The sequence below is a fragment of the Ictidomys tridecemlineatus genome, chromosome 2 (genome assembly GCF_052094955.1).
Source record: "Ictidomys tridecemlineatus isolate mIctTri1 chromosome 2, mIctTri1.hap1, whole genome shotgun sequence".
NCBI lineage: Eukaryota > Metazoa > Chordata > Mammalia > Rodentia > Sciuridae > Ictidomys > Ictidomys tridecemlineatus.
This window is the reverse complement of record NC_135478.1, coordinates 229,721,557-229,735,669: the sequence shown is the minus strand read 5'-3', so window position 1 is coordinate 229,735,669 and position 14,113 is coordinate 229,721,557. Positions and strand designations below refer to the sequence as shown.

At 51.1% G+C, this 14,113-nt stretch overlaps 1 pseudogene; it reads right to left on the bottom strand.

The window, feature by feature from the left end:
• Positions 1 to 7,418: 7,418 nt before the first annotated feature.
• LOC101957969 (DNA repair-scaffolding protein pseudogene) lies at positions 7,419 to 12,839 on the bottom strand (annotated as a pseudogene).
• Positions 12,840 to 14,113: the final 1,274 nt, after the last annotated feature.

Below are 14,113 nucleotides of genomic sequence, written 5' to 3'. Positions count from 1 at the left end.
CCAATCAAAATGTGTTGATCCAAACATCGATTCGGGTGAGAACCATTGAATCTACTTCCTCTCCAGTTCTGAACTAGGCGACGTCTAAGTGCGTGAGATTGCGTATTGTCACCGTGCTCTGCAGTGGATCCCTAAGCTACCCCTCCTGTCCACCTGGGGTGCAGTGCCTTGACCACACCACCCATTCCTCAGCCCACTCTGCTGCCCCCGGCTCCGACGACCACCCTCCTCCTCTCTGCTCCTGCGAGTTAGGCTTCTAGATGAGAGAATTCAGATCCTGCAGGTTCGCTGCACCTGGCTTTCCTCCCTTGACCCTGCGGGTCCTGTGCTCACAGTGTCACTTCTCCCTTGGTGACTGAAAGGCAGTATACAGGAGGCCAACCCTGGGCTTGACGTAATGGAAGTAAAATGTTAAATTTTTTTTGTTATGTGTTTGTCAGCTTTTTGTCACTGTGACTAAAAATCCCGACAGGAGCAACCTGTAGGAGGGAAAGCTTAGTTGGGTCTCATGGCTCCTGACGTCTCAGTCCATGGTCAGTCAGCTCCACGGCTCCGGGACCAGCACAAGGTGGCACAGCATGGGGGATGGGCATGGCGGGAGGAGGCTGCTCAGCTCAGGTGGACACCTCAGCCCTGCCCAGGAGGAGCAGAGAGAGCGTGAGGGGAGCCCGGGAAAAGGCAGAGCCTCCGGGCATCTGCCCACCTCCTCCAGCCACGCAGGTCTGCTTGCAGCTACCACCCAGTTAGTCCACTCAAATCATTAGTCCATCAAGTGGATTAATAGCCTGAGTTAATCACAGCTTTCACGATCTAATTATTTACCTCCTGCATTAGCTCCAGAGCTATGGAGCACACCTCATATCCAAAATGTAACAAGTGGCCATCTTCAAAGTGGACATGTCCTAAAGTGGGAGAGTTTTAAACATTAAATGAAGAGGAAGCACCAACCCCCAAGATAGTGAGGTCAGAAAATCGAAATCATTCATACAAAACGGGAGGGACTGGCTTGGGAGGACCCAGGAGGAGAAGATGGACACTCAGCCCTGCCCAGGGGGAGAAGGTCACCGCAGCCCTGCCTCCGCTGGTCCTACAGCTCCTGGGGCTGCATTCAGTGTCGGGTGTCATGTGCTGAGATTCTTGATAAACTGGGACGCTCCAGGGGGGGGGTGGAAGTGCCCCTATGGACATGCCCCAAGGTGACGTCCTGAAGTGAAGCGGACGGTTTATTAGCTGTCCTGCAGGCTGCCCGCTGAGCCTCCAGCGCTGGAGCTCCAGCGCCAGGCTCCCTGGAGGGAAGGGATGGAGGAGAGGAGAGAGTTTTAGTACTCGGTGAGGACTTCAGGAGACGGGGAGGTCAGACTCTCCGGGAGACTGAGCAGGTGAGCACTGAACCAGGACGTGGTGAGGGACCCATGAGGGACCGATCCCCTGGGCCTTCCCCGCCCCAGAGCAGCCCGGAGGGAGCTTTGAGGATGCAGGTGGGACTTGCTTCCCTCTAGACGCCCACCTCCTGGGAGGTCCACTCCCAGCAGGTCAACATCAAGGCCAAGAGGTCCTCCATCACCAGGGGTCTCGTTCCTGCTGGGTTGGGTTGGACCAAGAGGCCAAACATGTCTCCTGCTCTCTCCTGTGTGCCCCTCTCTCCTGTCTCTCCCTCCCTCAGCCCCTCTGAAAGTCCCAGGAGGCCGCTCCTGCAGGACCTTCCTTCGGGTCAAGGGCTTGAGCTACTGAGTGAGGTGTGGGACCCCTGAACACCTGGACACAGTAGTCAGCGACAGGGAAGGTGTGGAGCTGAAGGTGCACACTGTGTCCCCCCTTCCTGAAGTGCAGCTTGGTGTCCCAGTGAGCTTCAGAACACCCGGCATCTCCCACTTTGTCAGCAATGCTGCCTGAAGTCTAGCTGGCCGACGCTGGAAAGGAACTGAGGGTGACCAGGTGGCAGACGCAGCCTCCTCCGAGTCTCTGAGACCCCACTGAACAGGGAGCTGGCTGGGCAGGGCTGCGCTTGGGTCCAGCAACTGTCCACACTCAGGGGAGCTGGGATGGGAAGTCTGAGGGAAGCTGGCGTCACAGGATGACAGTGAGGAGGAGGCAATGAGATGGCCCAGCAGGGGAAGATGGCGGGAGTCTTGGGCTGGACCTCCACGGACCAGAGCTGTGACCCCAGCAGGTCAGGCCCTGGCCTTGGAATCCCCGCAGGCCCCCCTCTGGAGGCCATCCAGCTCTGAAGAGTCAGCCCCATTTCTCCACATTTGTGATGTTGGGGAACATGATATCATACTTAGAGCAGTCGAGGCCAAGGGCTGGAAGAATCCATCATGAAACCAATCACCAGAAAGCTTCTATTTTATAGAAAGAGGGAGAGGTAACATTTTACACAATTTTAAATTTTTATTAGTAAATCTGTGGCCAGGATGGATAAGTCTGTTTCATTCATTGTTTAAATTTCATGAATGAACTAAGGTGGGTATTTCTTCTTTTCTTGTTGTTATCCAAACTCTCCTCCCCAATTCAGAAAATTGTTATTTTTGAATCTAGACTTAAAAATAAAAATTTAGCTTTTTGCATCATGTCATTCCAAGTATGTGACGTTTATTCAAATTTTCTTTCACTGTTTCAATCATGGACTTTCAAAGCAAGATAATCAGCACACACCCTGGAACCCCGCTACATTCTTAATAGGACTTTTGTTTTAGCCGAGTTTCTTAAGCTGATTAGTCAGAAGGATGGGATTTTAATTGGGGTCCCCGTTTTCTTTTAGTCTTTGGAGACATCAGGTTTTTTTCAACCCACACAATTAATCGGTGGTGAAAAATTCCCAGGAATCGATCGTTTTGTTCCTGCTCTCTGGTGGAGAGAGTCGCCCAGTCCCGGTCAAGCAGGTTACGGCTCTGTACAAAAGACATCTTAATGATGTCAAAACAGAGTGCACATTTCCTACCTTGGCACCAGAGAAAAGGGAAGAGTCTCTCTCTCTCTTTTTTTTTTTTAAGTAGCCAATCTGTCTAAAGTATTCAAGTATTCAGCCCTAACTTCATTATGAGTGGACTCACACAAATCCGCACAAGTGTGGGGGCTTTTGAGCGCTTCCTGCCTGGGCCCCAGAGCAGCAGTGGGAATGGACCCACGGTCGCCGCAGGAATGCATTTACGATCATGCATTGCTTAAGTCTGTTTTTATTTCTCGTTTTATGGAAAATGCGGTGGTAATCCCTTTAGAATTCCCCTCGGTTTAAATCTCAGAGAGCGTTCTCGGCCGCCTCTTAAGGCCTCGAGAGCCCTTCACGTGGCGTAAGCCCATATTCAACAGGTAAAGCCCACTTTGTTCTATAGAGATGGCTGGAAATAATGTGAAATTAAAGATTTAATCTTCTGGGGGCAGCGCAGCCTTTCCTTAGTCTGTCACAAAGAAACCAAGGAGTCTAGCACCTTTTCAGTAAGCAGAAAAGTCTTTGATTGGCAGGGCCCATTGCATTGATCCCCAAAACTATGTTGCTAAAAATTTTATTAATACAATTAGGCAAAGAAGCCACGACACAGTCTTAAATGTTGAGGGAGATTTTTTGTTTCATGATGAAGTTTGCTTCTATTATTAACCTAATTGACAGGATTTATGTGCAGGAGGAAAAAAGGAATCACGCTTTGGTGACAAATTAAGTACCTTTTTCCTGCTCACAGGAAAACCTGACCCTCCCAACACAAATTAGAAGTGGCCGTCAAAGCCACATTGACGTGAGATGAGCAGAGATTTCAGCAGGCTGAATACACTCTTTGTGGTTTCGTCACTGTGCCTGCTATTAAACTTTTAAACGAAATATTCTCTCTCTGGTTCATAATTCGAATTCATTTTTTTCAAACCATGGTAGGAAAATACCAAGGAATAATTATCAACTTTGCTTTTGGAAACCTGGTCCACATTCTTCCAGGGATCCTGGGGGCAGGAAGGTCAGGTGGGAAGCCACTGCTCAGAGCTCGCCCTTCTCTGGGGATCCCTGGGAATAACCCTCCCTGTCTCTTGGCAGAGCTGTGGGAAGGCGAGGCGACTGCCATTTTCTGGTGTGGAGGCTCAGGGACAGAGACCCACTTGGATCCATGGAGGCAGAGACAACCTTGAGCTGGAACTTCCTCTGAGGTCCACCTGGGGGACACTCTAGGGATGGGCCCCTCGCCTTGTGTTTCTCTGGCGGAACCCATGGCGGCCCGTGGTCTTGGGCTGGAGAAGAGGAGACGGCTTGTGAAGAACATCCGCTGCAGAATTCGCCGTCTGTGGGCTGGACGTCACTTAGGACAAGTGACGCTGTCGGGACCTCCTCTGGAAACCCTCCAGCAGCATCTCAGCTGCCCTGTGGCCACATGCTGCCACCAGCACTCCAGTGAAGGCCTGCGCGGGCCCCCAAGTCCCAGTGCAGGACCACACCCACCCGCGGTGCTCCCCGGCTCCAATGGCCTGAGCAGACTGATGACAACCACGCATGCTGCGCTGAGACCCTGGGAGGCAGTGCACAGCACAGCGAGCAGCACAGGACCTCCACATGGGGTGGGGAGGGGCATCCTCCCTGGGGTCGCCTGCCTGCAGAACAGTCCCCGCCCTTGCTGCCATGGTGCCATTTGGGGCCGACCCCATGGGTACCGGGAGGTGGCAAATGTCTCTGACCCCCTCACCTGGTCTCTCAAACGCTGTCCGTGGCGAATCATTGTGGAGAGTTTTGTTTGTGAAGACTGTCCTCCCAGCCCTGCAGGGTGGCTGAGCGTGTGCTGGGTGCCACGCAGAGGGCACACGTGAGGGCCGAGGGCTGGCGTGGTGGATCCCCGGCTCCACATGGGCTGCAGCTCAGAATGAAGCTGCTAACACCATCAGCCGTGGGTGCCGACCATGGGTGCTCAGCCGAACACGGACTCCCACGGCCACAGGCCCTTCTGGAATGAAGCCCCAGAAGCCGCAGCCCCACCCGACAGCAGACTTTGGCACTGGGGTGGGTTGATGAGGACAGAGAGGGCACAGCTTGTTCATCTCAGCAAGTGCCTCTTGGCCACTGGAAATGGGGCCGTTTCTGGTCTCACTCTTCTGTGGGCTGGACTGGGCTCAGATGGGTGTTCCCAGGGCTCCACACCCCGGGGGCCGAAGTGCCAAGCTGCCCTTCCCTCCGGTCAGCAGCGCTGCAGGCTGGCACTGTTCCTCTCCCGTAGGCGAGTGTAGACATGCCCTCCCGTTCTGGTCAGGGGCCCGTGGAGGAGCCTGCAGGCAGGCATCTGGGGAGCCCCTGCATTTTGCACATGGGCACTGAGAAGGCAGGGGCAGCCGGAACTCCAGTGTGTCCTGCTGTGGGGCCATCGTACAGCGGTGAATGGCTCGTCGGGACTGAGCAGGGGATGTGGGCCCCGGCAGCTGAAGCGCTGGGCAGCCCAGACCTCCTATGTGGGAGGAAACTCAAGGGTTGCCTTGCGCACACGACTGCTCCTGGAATTTTAGCTGCAGCTAAAAGGTTTCCAAACTGATAAAATATGACCAAGTTAGTTCTCTTTTAAAAAATGTTCTCCCTAATTATTTGGGAATTCAAGAAGGGCATGACTTGTTTTCCCTCTTCAGCAGCATCCCTTTGGCCACATCCGTGGGTGTCCCAGGCAGGCTTTGGTGGGATCTCCTCGTGCAGGAGCTCATTCTGAACTGCCACCCTGCGTGCGCCTGCGAAGGGCAGGATGATCTTTGCTGGCACATCCACAAGGGTTGTTCTAAAAAGGCTGAGATTTTGCAGCACTCACCAGTTTACCTGGTTCATTAATAGTTCGCTGTAGTCTTCTCATTTATGCCTTATAAGTTTCTTTTTTTTAATAGTGAAAAATTCGTTGATACCCAATTAATAAATGGGCAAATGAATTTAACAGATACCTCTCAAAAGAAGAAATACAAATGGCTAACAAATATATGGAAAAGTGTTCAACATCTTTAGGAATTAGGAAAATGAAAACCAAATCTACATCTCACTTCTGTCAGAATGGCAGCCATTAAGAATATAACAATAATGAAGGCTAGAGAGGATGTGGAGGAAAAGGAGCCCCTCCATGCTGATGGTGGTAGTGGAAATTAGTACAACCACCTTGGAAATCAGTATGGAGATTTCTCAAAAGGCTGGCAACGGAACCACCATGTGATCTAGCTCTACAACTCCTTGGTATTCACCCTAGAGAATCAGAGTCAGCCTGCTCTAGTGACAGAGGCACACCCACGATTCTAGCACCCAATTCACAATAGCCCAATCTTGGAACGAGCCTAGGGGTCTATCACGGATGGAGGATAAAGAGAATGTGGTCTATCTACACAATGTATTTTTATTCAGTTATAAAGAGGAATGCAATGATATAATCTGCAGGAAAATGGAGAGAACTTGAGGGCATGATACTAAGTGAAATAAGAAGAACTCAGAGGGTCCAGCGTCGTCTGCAGCCTTTCACAGGTGGAAGCTGGAGAGGAAAAAGGAGAAGAGAGGTGAGGGCATCGCATGAAAACCCAAGGGATCAGCAACTGAGAGGACGGGGGCAGAGGGAGGGAGGGGGAAGGGGAGGGGAGACACTGAGGAACGACCTTGGCCAAATTGTATTGCTAGACCGTGTGCGTGAATGAATATGTGACCACAAACCCAGCTCATGTGCGATTACGTGGCACCGATATAGTAATATGGAAAAGTTCCTCCCTGAAGAGCTGTCCTGTCCCCTTTGTCCCTGACCTACGGGTCCCTCCTCACTGCCCCCTGCCTGCTCCTTTACGCTGACTGAACACCCTCGGGAGCTCTGGTCCCAGGGTCTCACCTCCATGTGACTGGAGCACACTAGAGTTTGGTCCTGAAGCAGAGTACCCCTGGTCATCTCCCCCTGGCTGCTCCCCCATGACAGCATTGGTAGGCAGCTCCACGCTGTGACCAGTTCTGAACAGAGAACTCACCCCACTTACTCAGCTGCTCACACAGCACTGTTTCCCCCACTGGCATGCACTCTGTTAAGTGTCCACTGTCCTGAACCCAAACCAGATGAATCATAGTCGCTGATCTCCGAGGGTTTATTTGCAGCTAAATGGGAAGAGGGAGATAAAGACGACTCCCGTGGGACTCTTCTAAAGGCACGAGCAAGTTATCAGAACCGTGCACCCTGTCTGCTCATTAGTCTCACTCTAAGACCGAGCACCTATGTAGACGTCCTTGTGTCTGTCACCTTCTTTTGCATTTATTCGAGTCAGTGGGAAGATACAGAATATTTACGATATCACAGCCAGGCAGCAGGTCAGGAGGAAGTACCTCCTCACACACCGCAGTGTCTCAGGAAGGAGGGGGTCTGTTCAAAGACTTGCTTGGGACAATCTGTCTGGTTCCTCTTTCTGTGGAGATGGAGCTCACCTGGATCAAGCTCTCCAGAACCTTAGGTCAGACTTCATCTCGTGCTCTTTGACTTCTTGGCCACAGAGGCTGTGGCTTCATTTGGCCACCCTGCAGATAGTGCCAGGCCACGTGCGGTCTCCTGTGGCTCTTCTCCCTGCTGGTGTCTCTGCAGAGCCCACTCCAGAGCTGTACTGGGGCCGAGGTAGGTCTGCGTGCCCTGAGCTGCTCTCCTGCTGGCTCCGAGGCCGCCTCTGCCAGGCAGTGGGTGAACTCTCTGCACCTCTACTTGGACCCCACTCCTGACCATGGGCAGCTCCTGGCTTTCCACCCCGTCCAGGAGAGAGTCCCTAAGGGGGGATTCAGCTGTGAAGCGCTGCTTTGCCTTTTCGGGCCGGTGGGTCCAGTCTGTGCCTGTGGTGGCCAGGTCACTAGACACATGTGGCTTTCAGGTGAATTACTGGATAGATCCTTGATATTAAACATCTGGGCCAAAGTGATGTTTCCTCTTGGAAGGAGCATGTCATGACATATAGTTTGTGAGCTGTTTCTGCACCTTCTTTCTGACAGAAATGAGTATTCAGAATAACAGGGCAAACTCCATTTGGGATAATAAGTTTTTGCCAGGGAGGAAAGATGTGGGTAGCCTCCTGGGGACACCCCCTGAGGTAACCTGCAGTCTCCCGAGTAAGAGAACTCTCAGGCTGGCCCAGCAGCCACACCGCAGCGGTCGACCCCACTGACTGTCCACACATGGCAACCCGCACGGTGCATTCCTCGTGAAGCTCTAGAATTCTCACAGTTAATGCACCAGGTTTTCCACCTGAAACTGCCTTTGGGTAAGAAACACAATCGTGTCTCCACAAAGAAATGGCAGATCTCTCTCGGTTCTTTGATGAGCTTTCTGAGTCCTGGGAACCTTGGCTGTCGGCTTTGGGGTGTACGCAGACACTCTGGGGTTTCACTCTTGTGTTGCTCAGCTGTCCAGAACTTGTCTGGCATCCGAACCCTATTCCATGCGGTGCTTGTGAGGGGGTTCTGAAGCAATGAGTAGGACATTTTCTGAGTCATCTTCTTTGTTGCTGATGAATACTCCAAAATTTCTGCAGGAATTGGGTTAGGAAGCTCAGATAGTCTCTCGTCACTTGTCAAAGAATGACCACTTGCACCAGCAGCCCCGTCTGAGATGGCACCCTTCCCATCTGCCCATTCATTACACTCACCAGCACCTTCCCTGTCACTGTGGATCTCCCAGTCAATAAACTGTGATTCACCTGCACGGGCCATAAAATATCCCTGTTATGGAGCCTGTCTATCACAGAGCCGTGATCATTCTCCCCCTGCGATTTAGGAAGTGTTTTGTCTTCATCTGACGGATCACTTCCGCTGGAACTCCACGTTATACCTGTTGGCTCCCTGGTATTCTTAGATGGGGTAGTTTCTTTCTTTGGTTTTGAAGATAATTCAGGGTCCTTTTCTGTAAGAGTCACCTTTCCAGTTGTTAGAGTCTCTTCTACCACATGAGGATTTGAAGGTGGTCATCTGTAAATAAGAAAATGGGTCCTCACCAAACACCAAGTGGCTGGCACCTTGATTTTGGACTTCTCATCCTCCAGAACTTGTGACTGTAAGGCTGGCCACCGTGAGGCCTCTCCGTAAGTTTCATTTCATTCTTTCAAGTAAGTTTTCTGAGCATAAAAAATGATCGCCATCTTTTCCTAAGCATTAGCACATGCCGAAGCTAGATCCAGCTGTGCCAGGTCCCCACCTGCCCTTGTGGAATCCTGGGGAAGTCCCACAGGTGAGCACTGTCGCTGTGCTCATGTTGAGGAAACTGGGGCAGAGAAGAGTGACTTGCTCAACAGCCATCAGTAGGCGGCAGTGAGATTGGATGCAAAACTGACTACAGTCTTGTCATACAAAAAACAGAAAAAATAAAAAATAAATGACATCTGGTTAATATTTTTAAAATACTGTCTTCAGTGATTTTAGGACATAACCACATCCATGCAAAATGAAGAATATAGCTTGTATAAGACATTTTATACTTTAACCTCTAATTAAGCAAAACCTTCAAGAACGTGGATTTTGACTTTTATTTACACTCTAATTTTGAAGAATAAATGTCAATAAAAAAATAAAAACTGACTACAGTCTAATTTTGACCACAGTGCTCTGCCTCCTCTGTGCTGAACACATCTCAGTCTAGGAACTAAGAGCTACCTATGTGGGTAAAGGTCTTTATCTTCAAGCAAAAACACCTTCCTTGGTTGAGCTAGGCTCACTTTTTGTTAATCTTAATTTGAGTTTCTCTTTAAAAGGGCACTAAGTGAGGACTTTCTGTGAAGCTATTTATTTGGAAATGGATCCCAGGAAATACTACTGGAAGGAGGCAGCCATGAAGGATTCCTATTGAGCAGACAATCGTGTGGACAAGTGGGAGTTGATTCTGCAGGGCAACTCCAGAGAACCCTGTGGAGGTGGGCTAGGGCACGTCTCCAACTTCTGCAGGCACGGGCTGCAAGTGGCTCCCTGGGCACTTCTGCTCTGCCATGTGCACTGGTAGGGTGGGATTCTGCCATCAAAGAAAGCGTTCAGAAAGAGACCCAAGAGCTGGCATTTGGAGTGGGAGTGGGAGGCACTGCAGTTGCAAGTCTGAGGAGGAATGGATGGGGCACCAACAGTTCACGCTCAACAGAATTTCACACTACTGTGGCTTTATATTTCTATCAAAGTATTTCATCTCCTTAATTTCTAAAGATGAAGTACTGTAGCCTTCACTCTTGATGCCTTTACCTTTGAGATACCTTTCTGTGATCTAAATGTGGAGCAATTATAGATAAAAGTAGAAAGAGACGACCTGAAAAGATAGTCAATTTCAATCACTAAAAGCATGAAATATAGGCAAAACTACCCTAAAACATTTGCAAATAGTGTATTTATGAAAAATTATATTCTGTGGCCACCTGGATACATCCCAGGAATGCAAGGATGGTTCAATATTTAAAAATCAGTCATTGTAATCCTAACGTGTTAACAGGTTGAAGAAAATTCACATGAACATTTTACTTGATGGAGGAAATTATTTGAAAAAATTCAGTACCTACTCCTGGTAGGAATAGAGAACTTCCTCAATTTGATAAAGGGTGTCTGCAAATATCTACAGCTAATATTCTATTTAATGGTAAAAGACTGGCTGTATTCCTCCTAAAATCTAATGCAACTAAGCATGTCTGTGTTCACCACCCTTATTCAGAATAGTGCTGGAAGTGTGGCCATTACAGTATGCCAGGGAAGGAAATTAAAGGAAAACAGATTGGAAAGGAAGAGGTCAGGTAATGCCTGTTTACTGATGGCATGTTCATGTGCATGAAATCTTTTCCAAACCTGCCAAAAACCCTCTAGAACTAGTGAGTTCAGTGAGTTCACAGAATACAAGATAAACAGTCAAAATAAATTATATAGTAGTAATGAATGCATAGATACCAATATTAAAATATAGTGTCACAACTGTCCACAGAGTCACTTATGAGTAAATCTATCCAAACGTGCAGCACTTGTGTGGTCCGACAGCTCCCGTGTGTGCCCCAGAGTCTGTGTGCTGGGAAGTGTGTCCAGTGCGACTGTGCTGGGAGACAGCACCTTAGAGGCCATCAGTCCAGGCAGGCTCTGCTGTCCATTTCCTGTGGCTGGGGCAAAAAGCCTCAGATAACTCACTGTAAGGAAGAAAGGCTGCTTCTGTCTTGGTTTCAGCGGTTTTGCCCCATAATCACCTGGCCTCATTGCTTTGGGCCTGTGGCCACACAGTACATCACAGAGGGAGCAGTTGACAGAGGAGGCCGTTCCCCTCACAGCAGCCGGGACCCAACAGGAAAGGGAGACGGAGCCAGAGTCCCCACATCTCACCACCTGACCCCCTCCCACGAGGCCCACCACTGCAGGTTCTGCCACCTCTGGGTAGTGCCACGTGGTCTCTTCAGCCTTTGGCACATGTGCCTTGGGGGACATTCAAGATCTGGGTTGTACAGTGGGTTTGGTTTAAAAGCAGGGTCAGCCCCCCTCTCCACGTGTGACCTTTGGCTCTGTCCCCTTCCACCATGGGCTGAGACAGCCCCTTGACCTGGACTTCCCACCCTCCAGAACCCAGCTAAAGGCATCTCTATTCCTTTAATTTACGCGGTCCTCAGGTACTCGCTATCACAGCACAGGGTGAGCAAGACAGAAACGGCAGGCAGACCATCTTCCTGGGCAGCAGGACTTGGGATGGAAAGGACGTCAGTTCCCCATACAGAGAGAAGGCTTTACACTTTTTTTGTAGATACAAATTATTCTAAACTTAAATAGAAATGCAAATGAGGTAGACTAGCTGAAACAATTTTGAAGCAGACTAAAGTGGGAAGAATTGGGCTGCTGATCTCAAGATTTATCTAGCTGGTAACCAAGGACAGGTGGCTCTTGGAGAGAGAGACACGGACCAATGAAACAGGACGAGAGCCCAGAAGCAGGCCCACAGGACATCCCAGCTGGTCCTTGGGAAGGGGCAAAGGCAGCTGAATGGAGGAAAGAGGACGTCCCCACACACGGAGCCGGGACCACTTCAACGCGGTGCTCATGTCCAAGGCAAAGGCATTGAGGACTTAAAAGTCAAACTGCAAAACCAGAAAACTTTAGAAAAAATTATTAAATGGCTTCAGGAGGTCAGCCTCGGCAAGCAAGGGCTACTACACGTCACACCAAGAGCACGATCCAGAGAGGAAAAACACCGATGAACCAGACTTCATGGAAAGGACAACCCTGGCAAGAAGAAGAAAGGACCGTCTTCACACAGGAGAAGATACTCGCAAACCACATCTGAAAAAGGACTCACATCAGAAAGTGTGTGGGGGGGGGTGGGGGGGTGGGTGTGGGTGTGTGTGTGTGGGGTGTGTGTGTGTGGGGGGGTGTGAGTGTGGGGGTGTGGGTGGGTGTGGGTGTGTGTGGGTGTGAGTGTGTGTGTGTGTGTGAGTGTGTGGGTGTGAATGTGTGTGTGTGAGTGTGTGGGTGTAAGTGTGTGTGTGGGGGGGTGGGTGTGTGGGTGTCGGTGGGTGTGTGTGGGGGCGTGGGTGTGTGTGTGTGTGTGTGAGTGTGTGTGTGGGTGTGGGTGTGGGGGTGTGTGTGGGGTGTGTGTGTGTGTGTGGGTGTGTGAGTGTGTGGGTGTGTGGGTGTGTGGGTGTGAGTGTGTGGGTGTGTGTGGGTGTGAGTGTGTGGGTGTGTGTGGGTGTGGGTGTGTGGGTGTGAGTGTGTGTGTGTGTGTGGGTGTGTGTGTGAGTGTGTGGGGGGGGGTGGGTGTGGGTGTGTAGGTGTGTGAGGGTGTGGGTGTGTAAACACATAATAAAAACAATAGAAAATGGGTGAAGGGAATGAAGAGACGTCTCACTGAGCAGGACGCACTGTTGGCAGACAGGTCATTGCGAGGATGCCCAGCGCCGCTGGCCATCAGGGAATGCAAGCTAAGCCACCTCGCGCCATTAGAACAGGACTGAGAAGGGCGCTGGAAGGACACCAGAAGATGGCTCACTCCTGCGCTGCTGACGGAAGGGGAAGCTGTTCAGCCACTTGGAAACAGTTGGAAGTTTCTTACAGAACTGATCACGTGGCCACCCTGGAACCCAGTAATGGTACCTCTGGTCTTTATCACAGGGAAGTGACCACGTCTGTGCACATAAACCTTGTACACAGACATTTACGGCAGCTTTATTCATTACGGTCCCAAGGGGAAGTGACCCAGAGGAACTTCAGTAGGTGAGTGGATAAACCCACTCCATCCAGACCGTGGGTCGCTGCCGTGGAGAGGAGCCCGCTGTTCACACACCAGGATCCGATGAGTCTTAGGGAAAGATGCTGCATGGAGGTGCGGACCCCGTGACATGGCTGCTCTGTCTGATGCCCTTGGTCACACCTCTTCATGATGGATTCCAGCAGGAGCAGATCAGGTGAGCCCTCGCCAGGGGAGCAGAAGGTGGCGGTCAGCATGCAGTTCAGCTCTGAAGGTCAGCCCAGGGACCCTTGTTGTGATGTAGCTGCTCTGGGTCATGAGTCGTCTTGGGTTCCAGCTCTGTATGAAGTCACGAAGCTGGGTACAGGGCACCCGGGACGGCACCACGTCATCTGCACAGGAACCCCAGGGTGTCCAGCAGAGGCTTTCATTAAGATGGAGGCTGCCCAGCACAGCACTGCAGCCAAGGTGCGCTGGCTCCGTGCAGTCATGGGCCACACCTGGGGTCCCCCTAAAAGCACGGGCCTGGGGCTAGTGCTCAGGGCCCAAACCAAGCTCCTGCTGTGCACCCCGTGGGCACTGGTGCAGGAAGCTGCAGGTGGAGGGAGAGAGGAAACGCAGGCCATGGTGGGTCAGAAACTGGGGCGAGCCCCTGACACTGCTGGCAATAATTTTGGGGTGTCCTCAGTGCCACCCAGGGCAGGAGCTCTAAACTGCCCTTCCATGAGCTGGTTCTGAACTAGGGACCCAAGGAGCCTGGATGGGGGCAACCAGAAAGGCACAGAGATGAGGAGGGGTACAGAGGGCGAAAAGAGCACCTCCCTCCACCTGAGCCCAAATAAAACCGACCCCAGAAAAAACAGAAGTCCTGGTGTCCGTCACGCATGACAGGTGAGACGAGGTAGGAACAGGTAGGCGAGAAAGAGGTCGGGAAGAAATCTTGGAGATATGCCATATAACCACCAAGAAATCACACCACAGCTGGAATTCTGCAG